The sequence below is a fragment of the Lepidochelys kempii genome, chromosome 14 (genome assembly GCF_965140265.1).
Source record: "Lepidochelys kempii isolate rLepKem1 chromosome 14, rLepKem1.hap2, whole genome shotgun sequence".
Lineage (NCBI taxonomy): Eukaryota > Metazoa > Chordata > Testudines > Cheloniidae > Lepidochelys > Lepidochelys kempii.
In genome coordinates this window covers 29,177,909-29,193,868 of record NC_133269.1, presented here as the reverse complement: position 1 = coordinate 29,193,868, position 15,960 = coordinate 29,177,909, and the positions used below count along the sequence as shown (strand labels likewise).

Sequence of the window (15,960 nt, the reverse complement as noted above, 5' to 3'; positions counted from 1 at the left end):
CAGTCGGAGAACACTTCAGTCTCTCTGGTCACTCGATTTCTGATCTCAAAGTGACTATCCTTCAACAAAAAAACTTCAAAAACAGATTCCAACAAGAGACTGCTGAATTGGAATTTGCAAATTGGATACAATTAACTTAGGCTTGAATAGAGACTGGGAATGGTTGATTACTTTTTATAATGAATCAACCATTCCCAGTCTCTATTCAAGCCTAAGTTAATTGTATCCAATTTGCAAATTCCAATTCAGCAGTCTCTTGTTGGAATCTGTTTTTGAAGTTTTTTTGTTGAAGGATAGTCACTTTGAGATCAGAAATCGAGTGACCAGAGAGACTGAAGTGTTCTCCGACTGGTTTATGAATTACCAACAGGAGGGTGGGGGGTGGGGAGAAAACGTGGATTTGTGCTGGAAATGGCCCACCTTGATTATCATACACATTGTAAGGAGAGTGATCACTTTAGATAAGCTATTACCAGCAGGAGAGTGGGGTGGGGGGAGAGAAAACCTTTTGAAGTGATAAACACCCATTTTTTCATGGTCTGTGTGTATAAAAACATCTTCTATATTTTCCACAGTATACATCCGATGAAGTGAGCTGTACCTCATGAAAGCTTATGCTCAAATAAATTGGTTAGTCTCTAAGGTGCCACAAGTACTCCTTTTCTTTTTACTCAAACCTGTAGCGCTTCGAATCATAGAATATCAGGGTTGGAAGGGACCACAGGAGATCATCTAGTCCAACCCCCAACTAAATCATCCCAGCCAGGGCTTTGTCAAGCCTGACCTTAAACCTCTAAGGAAAGAGGTTCCAATACCTCCCTAGGTAACGCATTCCAGTATTTCACCACCCTCCTAGTGGAAAAACTTTTTCCTAATATCCAACCTAAACCTCCCACAGTGCAACTGGAGACCATTACTCCTCATTCTGTCATCTGCTATGACTGAGAACAGTCTAGATCCATCCTCTTCGGAACCCCCTTTCAGGTAGTTGAAAGCAGCTATCAAATCCCCCCTCATTCTTCTCTTCCACAGACTAAACAATCCCAGTTCCCTCAGCCTCTCCTCATAACTCATGCGTTCCAGTCCCCTAATCATTTTTGTTGCTCTCCGCTGGATGTTTTTCAATGTTTTCACATCCTTCTTGTAGTGTGGGGCCCAAAACTGGACACAGTACTCCAGATGAGGCCTCACCAATGCTGAATAGAGGGGAATGATCACATCCCTCAATCTGCTAGCAATGCCCCTAAAATGCCATTAGCCTTCTTGGCAACAAGGGCACACTGTTGACTCATATCCAGCTTCTTGTCCACTATAACCCCTAGGTCCTTTTCTGCAGAACTGCTGCAACCAGCACCAGAACCATTGCCAGCACTGAATCCAGCGCTTGCAACCCCATCTACAACTCCAACGCCAGAGGGCAGTACCGAGTCTGCCCTGGCAGCAGCAGCTAACCCTGTGCAAGAGGTTCAGCCAGAGCCTGAAATACAACATAGTGCACCAACGGAGAGCAGTTCACTGTCAATGGAAACAGCCCAATCACCAACATCGCTTCCAGAGGGACCAAGCCCAAGTCCACAATGCAGTCAGGAACTGATGTCTCCAGCATCAAGAGAACAGTTCCAGGCAGAGCAGGAAGCAGATGAAAGCCTCCAGCAAGTTTGGACCATGGCACGGAGCAACCCACCGCCTCTCAACTCTTCTAATTGATCCCGGGTTGTTGTAGAAAGAGGACTTTTATACAAGGAAACTCTTTCTGGTGGGCACCAGGAAGACTGGCATCCTCAGAGACAGTTGGCAGTTCCAACTAAGTACCTGGTAAAGCTCTTGAGCTTAGCCCACGATCATCTTACTGGCCATGCTGGGGTGAACAAGACCAAAGACCATTTGGGGAAGTCATTCCACGGGGGGGGGGGGGTAAGGAGGGAATGGGCAAGGATGTTTCTACCTATGTCCAGTCTTGTGAGGTATGCCAAAGAGTGGGAAAACCCCAAGACCAGGTCAAAGCCCCTCTCCAGCCATTCCCCATAATTGAGGTTCTATTTCAGCGAGTAGCTGTGGATATTCTGGGTCCTTTCCCAAAAAAGACGTGAAGAGGAAAGCAGTACATACTGACTTTCATGGATTTTGGCACCTGTTGGCTGGAAGCATTAGCTCTAAGCAACACCAGGGCTAAAAGTGTGTGCTAGGCATTAACAGATATTTTTGCCAGGGTAGGTTGGCCCTCCGACATCCTTACAGATTCAGGAACTAATTTTGTGGCAGGGACCATGAAAAGCCTGTGGGAAGCTCATGGGGTGAACCACTTGGTTGCCACCCCTTACCACCACCAAACAAATGGCCTGGTGGAGAAGTTTAGTGGAACTTTGAGGGCCATGATATGTAAATTTGTAACTGAGCACTCCAACAATTGGGACCTTGTGTTGCAGCAGTTGCTCCTTGCCTACAGGGCTATACCACATCCCAGTTTAGGGTTTTCACCATTTGAACTTGTATATGGCCACAAGGTTAAGGGGCCATTACAGTTGAAGCAACAATGGGAGGGGTTTACGCCTTCTCCAGGAACTAATATTCTGGACTTTGTAAACAACCTGCAAAACACCCTCTGAGACTCTTTAGCCCTAGGTAGAGAAAACCTAAAAGATGCTCAGGAAGAGCAAAAGGCCTGGTATGATAAACATGCCAGAGAGCATTCCTTCAAAGTAGGGGATCGGGGTCGTGGTCTTTAAGGCACTCCAGGCCAGTAAGATAGAAGTGTCGTGGGATGGGCCATTTATGGTCCAAGAGCACCTGGGAGCAGTTAACTATCTCATAGCATCCCCCACCTCAAACCTAAAGCGTACCATGTTAATTTTCTAAAGCCCTTTTACTCCAGAGAATTAAAAGTGTTTGTCAGTTTACAGCCCAGGGAGGAGATGACGCTGAGTGGCCTGAAGGTGTCTACTATGAAGGAAAAACTGACAGCAGCGTGGAAGAGGTGAACCTCTCAATGACTCTTGGATATATACAGTGACAGCAGATCAAGGAGCTGTGCACTAGCTTTACGCCGATGTTATCAGCCACCTCAGGACGGACCAAACGGGAGTACCACTCCATTGACACAGGTAATGCTCGCCCAATTAGAGCCCAACCTTACCAGGGGTTTCCTCAAGCCAAAACTGCTATAGAACGGGAGATCCAGGACATGCTAAAGATGGGGGTAATCCGCCCCTCTAACAGTGCATGGGCATCTCCAGTGGTTCTAGTTTCCAAACCGGATAGGGAAATACACTTTTGCATGGACTACTGTAAGCTAAATGCTGTAACTTGCCCAGACAACTATCCAATGCCACACACAGATGAACTATTAGAGAAACTGGGACGGGCCCAGTTCATCTCTACCTTGGACTTAACCAAGGGGTATTGGCAGGTACCGCTAGATGAATCTGCCAAGGAAAGGTCAGCCTTCATTATCCACGTAGGGCTGTATGAATTTAATGTGTTCCCCTTTGGGGCAAAATGCACTCGCCACCTTCCAGAAGTTTGTAGATTGTCTCCTAGCAGGATTGGGAGAATCTGCAGTCACCTACCTTGATGATGTGACCATCTTTTCTGATTCATGGGCAGAACACCTGGAACATCTACAAAAAGTCTTCGAGCGCATAAGGGAGGCAGGACTAACTGTTAAGGCTAAAAAGCATCAAATAGGCCTAAACAGAGTAACTTACCTTGTACACCAGGTGGGTCAAGGAACTGTCAACCCCCTACAGGCCAAAGGGGATGCTATCCAAAAGTGGCCTGTCCCAAAGTCAAAGAAACAGGTCCAATCCTTCTTAGGTTTGGCTGGATATTACAGGCAATTTGTACTGCAATACAGCCAAATTGCTGCTCCACTGACAGACCTAACCAAAGAGAAACAGCCAAATGCAGTTCAGTGGATCGAAGAGTGTCAAAAGGCCTTTAACCAGCTTAAAGCAACACTCATGTCTGACCATGTGCTAAGGGCCCCAGACTTTGACAAACCTTTCCTAGTAACCACAGATACATCTGAGCATGGTGTGGGAGCAGTTTTAATGCAGGAAGGACCAGATCAAGAATTCCATCCTGTCAGTTTTTTGCTGAGAAACATGTCTGAGAGGGAAAGCCACTGGTCAATCACCAAAAAGGAATGTTATAATAAAGAAAAAAAGTAATTATTTTAAGAACCAAATTGGTTTTTAGTGTCCTAAAAACCCAAGGGTCTGGTCTCTGCTCATCTTGTTTACCTATTTGGTTGGTGTATTATTCTCAAGCCTCCCCAGGAAAGGGGGTGAAGGGGCTTGGGGGGATATTTTGGGGAAACAGGAACTCCAAGTGGTCCTTTTCCTAAATCTTTGTCTAACTCACTTGGTGGTGGCAGTGATACCATCCAAGGACAAGGAAGAACTTGCGTCTTGGGGAAGTTTTTGACCTAAGCTGGTAGAAATAAGCTTAGGGGGTCTTTCATGTGGGTCCCCATATCTGTACCCCAGAGTTCAGAGTGGGGAGGGAACCCTGACACACACACACCCGTCTCTCTCCTGTCCCCTCTCCCCTCAGGCTGGAAGACTCCATCGGGCCAGGGTAGCGGGGCGTTGGGCGGGGATGGAAGTCAGGGAGGGCAGCAGCTCTGGGACTCGCAGACCCCTGCCCCTCCGGGAGAAGAGCTGGGACGAGGAGGGGCCATTGGTGCAGAGCCACTTGGCTCAGCGGCTGGTGTCAGCAGAGCATGAGGCTGCCTCCAGCCCCCAGAGAAAGTCTCCCCAGCTGGGCACAGAGGGGTGCTATGGAAGGGCTCTCCCTGCACACACCCCGCTGCGGAGTGGCAGCAGCTCAGCCTGGGCTCCCGGCTCACAATGGAGGCGGCAGCAGCCCGAGATCACAACCCAGGAAGTTAAAATTTCAGATCTCCTGCGTGGACAAAGAGTTAGAGGCAGAGAGGAGCAGGAACAGCAGCCGCTGCCACCCCGCACTAGCCAGGGCCCTCTAGTGACCACTGGGAATGCAGTCCCCTCCCTGGGGTTCCCCGGGGGACAGAAACAGCACATGGGGGGACCTGGTCTGATTCCTTCCCTCCTGCCTCAACAAACAGAAACCTCCTGGGCAAATGAGCCAGACAGAGGCTCACCAAGCCCTAAAGGAACCTGCTCCTGCTGCGGGACCATGGCCTGGACCCACCAGCCCTGCAGCTATTTATATTGTGGTCCCCGAGGGAACAATCCACAGCCCTAAAGTTACCCCCTGTGTCTCCTAGAGTCTCCTCATCCCCACCTTCTGTGTCGGGGGGGGGGGAAGACACTGCTGGGTGTCCAGGCTGCCCCTAAGGAGAATGGGGGTGCCAGGCAGGGAACTAGCGGGGGGAAGGGGTGCTCTCACAGCTGGACATGGACCTACCAAGGCGGTCATGGTGGGTGGCAGAGAAATGATGGGCAGGGCTGTGAGGGCTGGTAAAGAGGCGGAGACAGCCCCAGGAGCTGCCAGAGGGAACTGGCCCTAGAGCTGGGGTGTAATGGACACAATGGCTTTGTTTTACATCCCTGCGGTGGTGATTACAAACCAAATGACCAGATATCCATCTGATGTAAGTCCGCCCAGCTCTGCTGATGCCACCGCAGCGATGGCCTGTTCACATCAGTGAATTTAGTTACAAAGCAAAAGGAATGCTGGTGAGACATTCAATGACTGGCGGGGGGCTCATAGAATCATAGAAGATTAGGGCTGGAAGAGACCTCAGGAGGTCATCTCAAAGCAGGACCAACCCCAACTAAATCATCCCAGCCAGGGCTTTGTCAAGCCGGGCCTTCAAAACCACTGTGGAATAATCACTTCCCTCGATCTGCTGGCAATGTTCCTACTAATCCAGCCCAATATACAGTTAGCCTTCTTGGCAACAAGGCCACACTGTTGACTCATATCCAGCTTCTCATCCACTGTAATCCCCAGGTTCTTTTCTGCACAACTGCCGCTTAGCCACTCAGTCCCCAACCTGTAGCGGTGCATGGGATTCTTCCATCCTAAGTGCAGGACTCTGCACTTGTCCTTGTTAAACCTCATCCGATTTCTTTTGGCCCAATCCTCTAATTTGTTTAGGTCACTCTGGACCCTATCCCTACCTTCCAGCGTATCTACCTCTCCCCCCAGCTTAGTGTTGTCTGCAAACTTGCAGACGGAGCAATCCAGATTAATAAAGATGTTGAACAAAACGAGCCCCAGGACCGACTCCTGGGGCACTCTGCTTGATACCGACTGCCAACTAGACACCAAGCTGTTGATTACTACCCCTTGAGCCCAACAATCTAGCCAGCTTTCTATCCACCTTATAGTCCATTCATCCAGTCAATACTTCTTTAACTTGCTGGCAAGAATACTGTGGGAGACTGTATCAAAAGCTTTGCTAAAGTCAGGGTATATCACATCCACTGCTTTCCCCATATCCACAGAGCCAATTATCTCATCATAAAAAGCAATCAGGTTGGTCAGGCATGACTTGCCCTCAGTGAATCCAGTCCAACCCCACAGCCACTAGGCCATTCTTTCCTCCTTTGCAAGAGCTTCCTCTGCCAGGGAGTGAAACCTGGCTGATGGCAATGTTCCAAACAGCCTCCCAGGAAGCAGACGCTCAGTGCACACAGCATCCTCACTTCCTGCAGGGGTGCCCTAGCCTGGGGCTAGCTCCTGTGAAAGTTCTGCCTGTGAGCAGACAGGTTCATTGCTCCAGTGAATGTTGCTGCCAGCAGAGCGAGCTCCGGACAGTCCCAGGGAGCAGTTTGGAGATCAAATGGAGCCCTTCAGTAGGGTGTTGGTATAGAGTCAGAAGCACCAGGCCGGTGTATTCAAGTCCAGGCCACTGCTCTCCACCCAGGTGGTGCTGGGCAGTGGGAGGGCTGGGAGATGGTGCTGCTCCCATCTGATGGGAAGGAGACATACAGCTGGGTAGCCTTTTTGTTTTGCTTACGTTCCAGCCCATGTTGTGTCTCCAGCTGCGGAACAGACAGTGGTGAGGGAACTGAGCCTTGCTAGATCCAGAAGGGGATCTGGCAGCAAGATCTCTGGGCAGGGAACTATCTCCCCAAGGGAAAGGTTAGGAAGCAGTTTGGGGACCAAAGAGACAGGGTTGTAAATGCATCTCCTGTTTCCATCTCCCTTGTGGGCAAGTTCAGAGGGGGCAGGACTCTCTTGGGGGTGTAAGGATATGGTTCTCTACCTGTAGTGGGGTTTGACTCATCACCACGGTGCCTTCTGCTGGCTGTCCTAGGAATTAGCTCAGGGTTGCCAGTGCACCCTCCTCAGGTGGTGTCTCACCCATTGTCACTCCTGTCTCTGCATTCAGGACCCACATCACTCCCCAGACCACTTTGTTCTGTTCTGGACGCAGCCCTCCAGCTATTCCCCACTCAAGTCTTTCCCCGCTTCCAGGGGACAGATAGTCCTCAGTCCTACCACATGCCTCACTGGCGATCTGCAGTCCCTGTTCTAGCCACTCATCTCAGTGGCAGACTACAGTTAATGCACTGGCCACTTCCCTCAGTAGCCAGTGGGGGGGGGGGGGGGGGCAGGCCAACCTACTACTCGAGGCCCCATCCCAGGGACCCTATAGCCAACAGCCACATACTGTCCCTCCTCCAACTCCACCATCTCCTTCCCTGGGCCACTTCCCCCTAGCCCCAGCACCTCTCTGCTGCCCTTGTATCAGGGCCTCAGTCTAGCAACCATCAGCCTGGAGCGTCCTCCTACTCTGTAACCCTACCAAGCACTGTTCTGTCCATAGCACTCCAGCTCTCTAAGCAACTAGTCTTCCTCCCTCAAACTCCAGGGAGTGACTGCCTCTACTCTACTCAGCAGCCCCTTCTTATATAGGCCAACCTGGCCCTGATTGGCTCCTCCAATAAACCTTCTCCTAATTGGCTGGCACTACAAGCCATTTCCTTATTGTCTACCGCCCACAGAGCCTCCCCAGGGTTGCTTTAACCCCTTACATACCAGTGTGGGGCAGCTGCCCCAATACACTACCACAACAATCTGGGCAGAAACCCGTTCGCTCCCTATCCTCTTTTACCCCCCCATGCCAAATCTCTAACCCTGCATCCAGCAGCAATGGAGATGAGCTGTTACTGATGAGCTGTTAACAATGTAAATGTCATCATCAGGGATTATTGGCATGGATGGGGACAGTCCCCAGTGCTCAGTGCTATTGTGTCAGTGGTCTGTGAATTTAGGCCGACACACCTGCATCAGTTACACTCAATCCACATTTTTAAGATGTTCTTTGCAGTTGTAAGAGCTTGCCACAGAATTTATTTTAAAGGACAGTTTAGATTCTGGAGCAGAATTACTTTAACGGTGGGTGGATTCTGCTGCTTAATCTGCAGCCAAGAAATTGCAGAAAACATGTGGCCCTGGCAGTAATGAAGAATCCTCTTTTGACTGAGTGATACAGACAGGATGGAGACAAATGGGGAATCCCCTCAATAAGCCCTGATCTATGTGGCAAAATTTTACATAAAACTAGTTTTTGTATAAACACATTTTTCCACCAAATCTAATCTCTCTCTCTCTCCCCATACCCCCCCCCATCTAACCTATCTATCCCCATACACCCCTATCTAATCTATATATTGAATGACTTCTCCAATTTAATTAACACTCTTTAGAAGTGCCATAATTCTATTCTGGAATGATTTATATCAGTATTAAGGTTTGCATGGACACATCCATATTTTTGATTAACAGTTTGTCTTCCAGAGGTCCTCCAGCTGCTCTTCCATACTGCATTGTATCGCACTGGAACAGCCAATCTCTTAATTTATGTGCCCTCTACTGCTCCAGGGTCATCTTGGCTGGATGTCACTTTCCTATGTAAATGCCAGCACATAGGCAGGTGTGCCCCTTTGTGATTGCCATGTTCACACACCCGAGTCAACTTTCCATGATAGCAGCTATGCCCCATGCTTCCACATGGTCCTGTCTCAGGCCCTGCACAACCTTGCCCTCTGAGGAGAAGACATGTTCAGTCCCATTTGGGGGGGGGGGGGTGATAGCTCAGTGGTTTGAGCATTGGCCTGCTAAACCCAGGGTTGTGAGTTCAATCCTTGAGGGGGCCATTTAGGGATCTGGGGCAAAAATTGGGGATTGGTCCTGCTTCAAGCAGGGGGTTGGACTAGATGACCTCCTGAGGTCCCTTCCAACCCTAACCTTCTATGAATCTATGAATCTGAACGAGTGTCTCTGGAATGCCAGGATCTATGGATGCCTGGCAGATACAGTTGGGCAATTTTAGTGGGGGAATGCAAACAATTTACTCACCCCAATAATGCAGTTTTGGTTGACCCCAACTCAGTCTCAAATAGTTTTGGCTGAACCAAAACATCAAAATTTTAGAAATGTTGAAACTTTTTGTTTCAACCTGGCCTGACAATTTTTGTTTAGCTTTTGGGCACAGGGAAGTGCCCAGAATGATTCTATAGGGTAGTGGTTAGGACACTCACCTAAGGGTGCGGCCAATGCCAGTTTAAGTCCCTGCTCCAATGGCTATTTACTTATTGATAAAAAGGGAATAGCTTCAGCAGGAGAGACTGAGAAAGCCTCACATCAGACTCTCTCTTAGCCAGTGGGTAGAGCACGCTCCTGCAGTATGAGACCCCCAAATTCAGATCTCTGCTCCATATCAGGCAGAGGGGGGAATTGAAACCACATATCTGGGGAGGTCCCTAACCACTTGCTGAAGGGTTATAAGGGAGGCTGCCTTCACTGTGTCCCCTCAGCCATTTTGTTAATCAGGTCTTCCCTGAGGTTTTGTCAAAACCAAAATGAAAACTTTCAGGTCATGTCGAAACAGAATGTTTCATTTTGATGCGGCTCAAAAACACTTTGATGTTTCAATTTGCCAGAAATTTCAAAAACATTCCATTCAACCAAAAACCAAACTTTCTGTCAAATTTTCAAACTGAAAAATCCCTTATTTACTCATCTCAACTGGCAGAGCCCTTGCAGGAGACAGGTCAGTCCCAAGACATGGCCCAGCACTGTGCCAAGGCAAAGGAGCTTCAGCAGAGCTGTGGGAACACAAGGGATGAAAACGGGACCTGCACCCATGCTCCCAGGGCCTGCCCTATATGAACAGCAGGGCCAGATTTTTTAAATGGACGCCACCATCAAACGCTATCATGGGGTTCAGAACAGTATGGAGCTGAGCATGGAAGGCACCCAAGCCTAGGACACAAAACAGGAGGTGATTGCACCATACAGCCAATCTCTCTTCAGTACACTGAGCCCTGAGGCACAGGAACAGGAAGTGAGGGCACTGGTGGTGATTCCCCTCAGAACCCAGGCACACTTCTGAAGGAAAAAAAAGAAAGCAAGGGAGGACATGTTCACAGACTTTGTGACTGTATCCTACCAAGAAGACAGAAGAGCAGAGGGAGGTCTCTGCAGCAGAAAGAGAGGCTCCCAAGGGAGATCCTGAACAAAGGAGAGAATAGGCAGGAAAGGATGCTGGACTATACCCTTCAGATAGAGGCAAACAGCTCTGCTGGAGAACATTGTGGTGCTATGGTCACTGCCAGCACCCTACCCAGCCATGTCCTGCAACTTGTGGAGAACACAGGATTCTGGGAGCCTCTTTTTGTTTCCCCAAATGACAGGCCCTGCCCACACCATTCCACCCCCAAACAAGGAGAACACGTCCCACTTACACATTTGTTGTGAGCCCATCAGCACAGCAATGAGTGTACGCTCAACACTTTGGGCATGTTCTGCCACACATCCATTGGTTGTCACTTTTCACGGTTACATTAAATCCATAAATGTTATGTACAAATCAACTGAAAACTTTCACTGAAGTGCAGCTCCCCCCAGTAACACCAATTCTTAATCAGATCTTTACACAAACACCCTGCATTCATTTCCTTGGCTACAGGACATTCATTTCCTACCACAACCCATCCCTGACCCCGTGTCCCTGACCACTTGTGGCTGGCTGTTAATAAGGTACAGAAAGTGCCATCATCTTCACCTCCCAGCCATTGGTGAGGATCTCCCCCTGGCTCTCTCAGATGTTGTGTAAACCGAGCAAGTGCTTATCACATAAGGCAGATACTTTTCAGCAGCCTTCAGCCACGTCAGGAGGCATCTCCTCCTTTCCTTAAGTCTTCCAACCACCCTCCCCACAATTGTTCTTCAGCTATTCCAGGTACAGTCAAACAGATCCTTTCTCCCGCCCTTGTCTCCAGGAAAATGATTCATAAGCCAGGGAAGCAGAGGATAAGCTGGGTCTCCCAGAACGACAGGAGGAATCAAAACACTGTACATTTTTTAACACTGAGAGTAATTAACCAAAGGAACAATTTTCCAAGGGTTATGGTGTATTCTCCATCCCTGACCATTTTAAAATTGAGATTGGATGTTTTTCTAATAGCTCTGCTGTAGGAAGTATTTGGGGGCAGGTCTCTGGCCTGTGTTATACATGATCACAGTGGTCCCTTCTGGCCTTGGAATGTATGAACAATACCACCAATACCCATAATGGCCATGGGAGCAGAAGTTCTCTTTTTCTTTGCAGAAAACAGAGGTGCATTTCTGAAGACCCTGGCATCATGGACCTGTCCACCCCATCCCATGGCAATCAATCAGGCCTCGCAGCACCATGGAAAAATACCCATTCTTGTCAATAAACTCTAATCTGGTGTAAGGGGGGTGGGATCGTCAGATGGGTTTGATCAAGGGCTCCTGTACAATTTGGGAACCCCAGCTATGCAAGGCCATCAGTAGCCTTCTGTGCATTGGCAAGTGTTATGTTCTAGCCCTGCAGCTCCCTCCTGATAGCAGTGTACACCTACATGACAACAGTCCCGGCAATTTATCTCCCAGCACCAAACTGTCTAGCTACTGAACAGCAGTTGTCGGGAGTTGGGAGCTTCCAGATGCTGATGGCCACATACTGCTCCACGCTGAGGGGGACTCTCAGGTTGGTTCTCCACCACTGCAGCTTGGTGGCGAGCTCCGCCCAGATGTCTAGGGAAGTAGCCTTCTGCAGCCTGAAGTTCTGTGGTCACTGCTGTTCACCCCAGCTCTGCAGCACTGTCTTGTCCCACCCATCAGTGCTAGGGGGCCATGAACAGAAGAGGTTCTCCAGCAACTGAAGCCACTGTGGGAAAACTGAATGTAAGAGTAACAGCTTGATCTCATCCCCTTCCTCCGACCACAATGATTCATAAAGGAACTAGCTCAAGCTACAGTAAACAAAACAGTATAGATGCATCCTTTCACCGTAGCTATACTGGTACAGATAGAGCAGAAAAACATACATGTGAAAACTTTCCGATGTAGACCAGGCCTAACCTCAGTGATTCCATCATATTCCAATTCAAGGTAGACAAATTGGATTCTCTCATACCTCAGTGACTGTAATTACTGTGATCTTCTTTTCGCCCACCATTACCATGAGTTCATACAAGCAGCAGATTAACTTTAAAATGGAATCTCTTGGTAGTATCGCTTTTGTTGCATCTTCAGTCACATGGGTATTTTAGATTCCAGAGAATTAGCTTCAAAGTATTTACAGTGTCTTGACTCTGAAGTGATTTTTTAAAATATATTTTTGTGATTATTGCCTATACTCAAAAAGTGAAATAACAAGCTAACTACAATGGAACTAGTGTAGTTAATGGGCCTGGCTTCGAAATGTACAAGACCCCAATGACTGATGAGAGAAAGAAGCTTTCCCTCCTTAGCAATAACTAGAGCCCTCAGCATTACTGAGTTAACCCCGTGGCTGCTGGAAGATGCTCCTGCAGGCAGTATCCTTGTCTCCAGTCGCACTTGAGAGTATTATCCCCTGGGGCAGAGGGAATTTCTTGTTGAGTATATTGTATCACTACTGGACATTGCTGCAGGGATGGAGGCAGCAGGAGACACTAGAAATCTGGAGTAGAATTTTGCACATTATGAGGATTTTGTAGAATTTACCTTTCTTGTTTTGGAGAACCTGCTGGAACATCACTGGTGTCTGGAGCTGAGAGGTGAGAACCGCCTATTTATCGCCATAGACTGTTCGCTCTGAATCATAATGGTAACATATCGCATTCCAGTATTGATAATACTTTCTCCTGCTCGTTGTGCTTCATCCGTCTGGGTGGATGGCCTAATAATTTGACAGAGTTCTTCAAAGGGAGAAAGATGCACCTTCTGCAGGAGAGGTTGGTTTATCTTCCTACTGTTTTTCATTTGTTTGGAATTCATTGGATTTCACGTTGCTTAGCTGACGTACAGATGAGAAGCTTTTTATTAATCAGCTTTAGTACTCAGAACAGAATTTGAAGATGAACAGGGCAGAGTGCATGCAGTTACAACAAAAAATGTTAAGATGGGGGTTAACCCCCACTTACCAACAAGTAATAAATAAAACCACAAAGATTTACCAATCAATAGGAAACGTACTCTAGCATGGAGTGGGGGCTTTTACTACAACACTGAATCCTTAGTACAGGGCTGGATCAATTTACCAGTCAAAATTTGTAACCCAAAGTTATAGGACTGTGAGTGGCAGCTCAACAAAGAGCCATTCTTAAAAGGCAACTTTTAAACAATTGCTTGGTCACTGACGTGTCAATTCAGTTTAAATTTGCCTTGGGACAATGACAATTCAGAGCCAAGCCTCTTCCTTTCACAGAGATATCTCACATTAACGTAACTTTGATACTGGTTACCATGGGGCTATTTATATGGCAATTCACCAGAAGGTGTAACCATAAATACTCTGCAATCCCAGTCGTGGTGTACTGGAAGCTCCTCTACTACTTTCACCAAGTGGTAAAACAATGATTTATAAAACTACCCAAATTTAAGAAAGCGTCATCTGTGACTGAGCTGCAGTGAGTGCCCATCAGTCCACCTACAGGCTACCAGCTCCTCCTTGGGGTATGCGCAAACATCTTCCTGGCAAAGTAGCTCTATGCTAAGCTAGTATAACAAATCCCCAAGTCACATTTACTAACTAAATGTTAATCCTAGACAGCCAGGGTGAGGCTGGTGTGACAAGCAGGAATTTTCTGCAATACTGTTATGGTTCTTGGGCATGCCTCAGTTTCCTTCTGTACTCTGCATAGCCACCCAGTGGGTGAAAAAGGGTTCAAAATGCGGCTTTTGTGGCAGAGCAGCAGACATGAGATGTTGTATCATGTAGCTGACTGGGGTGCAGTGACTGGGACATTAAAGGATGGACTGAAACCGACCCTTTTTTAAATGCCAGGACATTCAGATCCAGAAATCAAACCAAAAGGAAGGAGTTCCCCCCCCACCTCTCAGCAGGGAAGCAGAGCAAAGGCCCCAGCTCAAGAACAATGGGTTAAACTGGTGTCAGGATACTGGGATAACTCCTGGCTTTTACAAAGAGTCTGGAGCTCTCACCTGGGATGACACAGAGAGGAGAAACAGAGACCAAAACAGATGATGGCTGGTTGCACTGGTGTAGCTAGCACAGACCATGTGTTAACCTTTGCCCCACTGTGCTAACGTAAGGACTTTCAGATTCTATACGCCAGGTAACTAAGGAATTGTCACCTTCTGTTGAATGGGCCACTTGGTGTCACTGCAGATATTCACTGAGAGCACTGTGTCCTGCAGGACTCTGGCTGGGCTGGATTCTCTGTGGGGAGCCACAGACAGGGATTGCTGGTGCCGAAGGCCCAGTCTGGGAGTCATGAAGGCCACAGGCCTGCCTCTGTGGAGCTGTGTGGGTCCTTGGGTTAGGCACATTAAAGAGGTCACTCCCACGGGGCTGATGACAGGCTGGGACCAGACCAGACCCTGTGACTCTGTGACAGCTGGCTATTGCCACACAGAACACAATATACATTTAAATCATGTACAGGCTTCTATGAACTCAGGGACACGCTTCCCAACACTTAGAATGACCGATCTGTCGCTGGGCCAGAGCAGACATATGTTTAATTCTTTGTTACTTATCGGGTGAAACCGGGGCATAGATAAACTTTCTCAGGGGCGTCTGTATCCAAATGCATGCTTCAAATACCATTAATTCAGCACACAGTTTTTCAAACTTAATGAATCTCTGAGTATAAGTCTGCTTTTCCACAGCCAGGTTGATTTGTGTAACCTCCCCAGGCACATGGTACAAATGGAACATCGATAGAGCCCACAGACATGTTTATTAGTGTAACCACTACTTTCTAGGCATCCTCAGCATCACAAGGACAGGCAGGGTAAAGCTGCCTGGCATGGTGCCGCCAGCTGAGGCTGCATGAGTGGGACATCAATTTTGACTGGTAAATTGATCCAGCCCTGTACTAAGGATTCAGTGTTGTAGTAAAAGCCCCCACTCCATGCTAGAGTACGTTTCCTATTGATTGGTAAACCTTTGTGGTTTTATTTATCACTTGTTGGTAAGTGGGGGTTAACCCCGTCTTAACATTTTTTGTTGTAACTTCATGCACTCTGCCTTGTTCATCTTCAAATTCTGTTCTGAGTACTAAAGCTGATTAATAAAAAGCTTCTCATCTGTACGTCAGCTAAGCAACGTGAAATCCAATGAATTCCAAACAAATGAAAAACAGTAGGAAGATAAACCAACCTCTCCTGCAGAAGGTGCATCTTTCTCCCTTTGAAGAACTCTGTCAAATTATTAGGCCATCCACCCAGACGGATGAAGCACAACGAGCAGGAGAAAGTATTATCAATACTGGAATGCGATATGTTACCATTATGATTCAGAGCGAACAGTCTATGGCGATAAATAGGCGGTTCTCACCTCTCAGCTCCAGACACCAGTGATGTTCCAGCGGGTTCTCCAAAACAAGAAAGGTAAATTCTACAAAATCCTCATAATGTGCAAAATTCTACTCCAGATTTCTAGCGTCTCCTGCTGCCTCCATCCCTGCTGCAATGTGTTTATAAAAGTGTTTGAAATCGAAAACAAAACAATCCCTCCCTTCATAGAGATAACCATCTGCC

The 15,960-nt window shown here is 47.8% G+C and overlaps 1 pseudogene; it reads right to left on the bottom strand.

The window, feature by feature from the left end:
- LOC140898106 (uncharacterized) overlaps positions 1-15,960 on the bottom strand; it is a 72,104-nt pseudogene that overhangs the window by 52,074 nt on the left and 4,070 nt on the right.